Here is a 6,489-nt window from a genome sequence, read left to right on the forward strand (position 1 = left end):
TATCGTATTTATCCTCTGACGCTGGACAAGCGACATTCAAGTAAACTGGCTCCCCTGTACGGGAATATACATAATGGATGTTCGAGTACGGGTTGATGACACATCGTTGACAACATCCGGAAGTTTGTGTGTGGCCGTGTGTCGTGTACGTATACGCCGGCATGGTAGCTGAGCGTGTTCGGTCAGAGGGTTAGTTGCCCTCTGCAATAAAAAAAACTGAGTCAACGGCTCAACACTGAACTTGAACGGGTGTCATGGGACATCCGCACCGAACAAATACAACGAACAATATCTCCCAAAAAAAAAGGTAGAAAAAGAAAAAAAATAGAGAAATCGTAAGACGACCGTTCACGATAAGCGGGAAATTCGGGCTCGAATCCCAATCTAGTAAAAATGTTCATTGTCGTCATTCCATTCTACAGCTGATGGTTGTCCATATTCGCAATTTGCGAGTACATTTAATGTACTTCTTTTAGTCAAGTTGTGCCAAACATTTCTTGTCTGCCCAGTTCTGTTCAGTACCTTCTCAATAGTTACATGATCAACCCATCTAATCTTCAACATTTTTTCTGTAACACCATTTCTCAAATGCTTCTATTCTCTCTTGACGAATTCGTTTATCGTCCATGTTTCACCTCCATACAAGACTACACTCCACACAAATATCTTCAGAAAAAACTTCCTAACACTTAATTCTGTATTCGATGATAATAAATTTCTCTTCTTCAAAAACGCTTTTCTTGCCATTGCCAGTCTGCATTTTATATCCTCTCTACTTCGCCCATCGTCAGGTATTTTGCTGTGCAGATAGCAAAACACGTCTACTACTTTAAACATCTCGTTCCCAAATCTAATTTCCTCAGCATCATCTGATTTAATTCGACTACAGTCTATCATCCTTGTTTTGCTTTTCTTAATGTTCATGTTATGTCCTCCTCTCAAGATACCGTCCATTCCATTCAACTGCTCTTCCAAGTGCTTTGGTGTCTCTGAGGTTTTCTAATGTCACTGTAATTCTGTCAAAGTTCTTATTTATTCTCCATGAACTTTAAATTCTTCTCCGAATTTCTCTTTCGTTACCATTACTGCTTGATCAGTGTACAGATTGAATGACATCGGTGACAGACTAAAACCCTGTCTTATTCCCTTCACAACCACTGCTTCCGTTCGATGCCACTTAACTCGTATATCTACTATCTGGTTTCTGCACAAGTTGTAAATAACTTTTCGCTCCTCGTGTTTTACCCCTGGTATCTTCTGAATTTCGAAGACACTATTTCCATCAACATTATCAAGATAACTTTAGATGAACTTTTCGTTCTAATTAGCCCATAGTGATCCTCTGGGATGTCGAACATGTCAGAAAACAAGAATACGTAACAAATATTTACAAAATAAAACAGATACGCCAAACAGATCCTGAATGAAATTGCCTTTGTGGATGTGGACTCTGTCAAAAACGCCTTCAACATATTTACATTTAAAAGCATATGAAACTTGTCACCAAATATTAAATGTTCAATACACTTAGGTGCATATCATAATTCTTATACTATTGTAGCTGCACATCAATAAAAAAAATAAAAACTTACAGCACTTATTAACACTGATCTCCTTACTACACAAAATTCGTACACAAGTCAGATTGTATGCAGTATTCACATTATGTGATATAACACAGACGCATCAATAGGTTCTGCTAAGAAATTCATTAGTAGGAGGAGCTGTCCACCAATAAATCATTTAGACTCTTCTCAAAGTGAACTTCATCATGGTTAAACTTTTTATAGCTCCTGGCATGTTACTGAAAATGTGTATTGCTTAATTGTGAACATCTTCCTGAACCAAAGTAAGTGACTTTAAATCTTTCTGAAAGTTATTCTCATTTCTAGTACTGATTCTACGATCTAAGTTGCTGGTTTGAAAAAAAGATATATTTTTAATGACAAATTTCGTTGGGGAATGTAATATATTGTGAAGCAGTAGTTGGTATCCCCATTTCCTTAAACAGCCCTTTGCTGCACGTTCTAGAGTTCACACCACAAATAATTCGCATTGTACGTTATTGGACTCGTAAAACTTAAGCTTGGCTAGGAGAAGTATCCACGGAAACAATCCCGCATGATGTTATGGAATGAAAGTATGCATAATACATCAGCTTTTTCTATTTTTGTATCACCTTCGTCTGACAACATTCGCATACCAAATAGACATTTATTTAGGTCCTTCAGCAGTTCTGTGATATGCTACTCCCAGTTAAAATTTTTATCAAGAATGTAACACTGTCAACTTCTTCTAACTGCTTGTTGTCATATTTTAAGCATATACTGGCAGGAAACCTTTTACAAGTTCTGAATTTCATGTAGTATGAAACTTTCTGGCAGATTAAAACCGTGTGCCGGACCGAGACTCTAACTAGGGATATCTTCCTAGAAAAGGCAGTGAGACATATTTTCTTCTATTTCTACTGTGTTGTGTGTTGACTGTAGAGGTGTCTCATGTAGGGTATTTGTTGTCGGCTGTTTTTTGGATTTTTTGTGATAATTTATGGATCATGTGAGGGTTATATCTATTGTTTAGAGCTATGGCTTTCTAATATTGGTTTCTCTATGTTGTTCAACCGCTTCAAGTGGAGTTCTATACAGGCGATTCACCATGAACCTTAAGTATGCCATCTTATGTTGGTTTGGATGGCAAGATGAACTGTTGATGCACACATCTGTGGCTGTTTGCTTTCTGTAAATTTCAAAGTGATGTTTCTGGTTTTTGCTGAACTTTTTTAAATCTAAGAAATTGATGCTGTTATTGGAGTCATGTTCCGAATTAAATTTGATGTTATTGTGCATGCTGCTGAGCTTAGTTGCTAATATGTCAATTTTTTTGTTGGTGCAATCAAAAAGAATAATTCTATCATCTACATACCTTTTATAGTAGTTGATTTTGCTGTTGATGTGACTGTGAGTTTTGAAAAATGTGTGCTCTAAGTGGTTTATGTAAATGTCTGCTAACTTCCCAGCTAGGCTGCTACCCATCGCCAACCCTTCGTTCTGTTGGTATATTTTGTTATTAAAACTGAAGTAATTGTAAGTCAACACCAGTGTGAGTAACTCAATGAGCTCATAGATTTCTGCCATGCTCGGTTTCTTACGTTTAAGCAGATTGTTCTTGATTGTACTTATGGTGTCCTGTATAGGGATGTTGGTATAAAGAATTAAAATGTCAAGCAATGCAAATCTAGCTGTCAGTAGAATGTGCACATCCTCAATTTTGTCAATGAGCTCATACATATTCCTAATGGAGTAGTTGGTTTCAAAAGTATAATGGGTGTTCAGAAGAGCTAGCAGTTTGTAACTTAATCTATATGAAGGGCTATTCCTAGAGGTAACAATAGGCCTGATTGGACAATGCTGTTTATGTATCTTAGGCTGTGACCGAAGGTGAGGGGCAGTGGGGTTCATAGCAAAGCAGTCACGCATTTCCCACTTACGTAGGAGGAATTTACAGTTCTTAAGAGTTTTCTTAAGTTTGGCCTGAAATGTAGAAGTGGGGTCAAAGTCTTATTCGATTACGTTATTACTACTGAAAAATTCCATGGTTTTGTCAACGTATTCATTTTCAAACATTACAACCGCACAGTTACCTTTGTCTGCCTTGACTATTAGAGCTTTACTGTTAGAAACTTTGGAGTTGATACAGTTCAGTGTCTTTTGGTCACTGTTTTGATGTGAAGTATTTTTTAGGTGTCTCGTGACTATTTTATTGACTCTGAAGGCTACAGCATTGGTTTCACTGGAATTTAATTTTGCAGCGTCACATGCAAGCTTAGTGGATGCAATAAGGCTTTTTAGGTTATTGCCATTAAGGTTTGGTTCTATGTTGTTCTTAAGACCTTTGTTTATGAGGGTAAGTGCAGTATTTGTAAAAGTTATGTTAGTCGAATTAATAACCCTTTCATAGAACTGATGTGGGTTAGCGTGGGAATTTTTGGCAGTGAAGCTACCTTTTTTACTTTTCAGACCTTCAAGTTTTTTTGTTATACCTGTAAGTTATTTTCTGGTGTTCTTTAGAAATGACGTCATCAATGTATTGTAATACGTAGGAGAACTGTAGGCTGGAAAAGCAATTGCTAAGTTGCAAGTGTAGATTATACAGTTGTCTGTTGAGGAGCTCTTTCTTTTTGTGTTGCACTTTTATCTATCTTGAGGCACATGATTTCACATTTTGCTTTGACAATTCTGCAGTGCTGCTACCTACATTAATCTTTACTTTTATGTAGTTTGGGGTTACTTGTACTAATAGACATTACTTGTTGTATTTGATGTTGAGGATTGTCTTTTTTAGGTTTCTTTTGCATCTTTTGAAATCGTGAACATTTCTCAGTATCTGGCGAGGTGTGCTTAATGCTATTTTGTCTAAAACTGACATGGTGAGACCGTTGCTGTGTACAATTAATGTAGGTTGATTCTTACAAAGAAGAATACAGCAACCAGCGACTATTAATAATGCTATTTATTCAAGTAAATAGCGCCGTAGCCGGTTTCGAACTGACAAGTTCATCATCAGACGACTGTTTACAAAATTCACAAGATGTACTTTACATAATCGTCAGTTTACGATTTTTATCCTCCCACTGTAGTGAAGTATTATTGGTGTATTGATGTCCTACGGAAGAAAACAAAGTTAGACTCGCCCTATGTGAACATAACTAACTTCCAAGCCATGTAATACAGAGTAAACAAATATGTGAGGTTAAGTATTTAAAAAATACAAACCTGCAACTTTGCAACGTAAACTCGCGGAATTTTCGATGTAAGTATTGTAACCACTTAATCTCACATATTTGTAAGAATCAAGCTGCATTAATTGTACACATTTTACACTCACATATTTGTAAGAATCAACCTACATTAGCTGTACACAGCCACGGTATCACCATGTCGTTTTAGACAAAATAGCAATCACACTTTTATGTCTCGATGCTGATGCAGTTTTTACTAAGTCACACTCTATATTGCACCCAGGATCTCTGTTAATACTGTTGCCCAGCCCACCGTCAATAACCTCGGTATGTTCCTTGGTGAAGTCTCTACAGAGTGAACCTAAATCCTCAGTCAGCTAACGAAGATCAGCAATAGGGTTTTTAAAAAAAAGTGGTGAGCCGGTATTCTGATCCTAGTGCATGCTGCAGAAGTTAGCCTACTCCTCTGGCATGAGAACTACCAAACAACAAAACTTTTTTTTCTGTTTGCTGACTTCCCTCCTTTCATACTGAATTTTCTACTGAAAGTCTGTGGTCTCCTGTTTACACGTACCTCTGCCTGAGGCTCAGCAGTTTCTAACTGAAGCTTTCTCTAAGGCTAAAAATGATGTAATCGCAGGTTTGCCTTTCATTAAACTATCATCTTCTAAGACAAGTCGTAGGGTCAGATATGCCTCTCGTGTCCTACATTTCTCAGAAATCCGGACTGATCTTCCCCCAGGTCAGCTTCTAAGAATTTCCATTCCTCTGTTAAGAATTCGTGTTAGTATTTCGTAACCATGACTTATTAAACTAATAGTTCGCTAACTTTCACAACTGGCAGCAACTACTTTATTTGCAGTTTGAATTATTACATTATTCTTGAAGTCTGAGGGTATTTTGCTCTGTCTCATACATCTTTCGCACCAGATGGAAGAGTTTCGACGTGGTCGGCTACGCCAAGGCTATCGATAGTTCAGTCGGAATGTCGTCTACTCCCAGTACTTTGTTTCGACTTCAATTACTACTCTGTCAAACTCTTGTCGCAGTATCATATCTCACATTTCAAACAGAAATGAATGTCTCTGTAATACCCTGCTCTGATGATGACTCTTGAGTGCAAAACTAGTTAACAGTACAATAAATCATATCAAATTGCACGTTGTACATACACACATATTTCGCCAGTTGTACCGCTTCCATCGTGTAACTCGCGCAGGCATCATGAGAATAATATGAGAGAGGCTAGGGCAGATACCGAGGCGTATGTCTACCCCGTCCGTACACGAATGAAAAGCAAAATGAGTAGGTATTGTCGTACGAAGTACCTTCCCTCATTCGCCGTACAGTGCCTGGCGGAGCTAGTAACGTAAGAGTGGCTATTGTGCAACAATGTAGTACCGCCTGGAATACTGGTAACTCTGAGAACTGACGGACTCACTCCGTGGCCTCCTAGCGCGTGACAAAGCCTCGCCGCTCGTTTGGAATACAGTGCAGTATGACGGACAGCGAGAGCCGGGCAGTTGGGCTAGGCGGCGCGGCGCGGCGGTAAGAACTGGTCCGTGTGTGGCTGCTCTGCATTCCGACATGCACATAAACGACATGCGCGGGACATTCTCATGCAAATCCCCGTATGCAGATGATCTCACCGTGCCGTACAAAGCGAGCGCCTCCGAGAATGTGCCAGGTCGCCCGGGAAAGGCCTAGGAGAGATAGAGAAATATTACAACAAATGGCGAATGCAACCGAAG

Source organism: Schistocerca americana, chromosome 8, assembly GCF_021461395.2.
Source record: "Schistocerca americana isolate TAMUIC-IGC-003095 chromosome 8, iqSchAmer2.1, whole genome shotgun sequence".
In the NCBI taxonomy this organism is placed as follows: domain Eukaryota; kingdom Metazoa; phylum Arthropoda; class Insecta; order Orthoptera; family Acrididae; genus Schistocerca; species Schistocerca americana.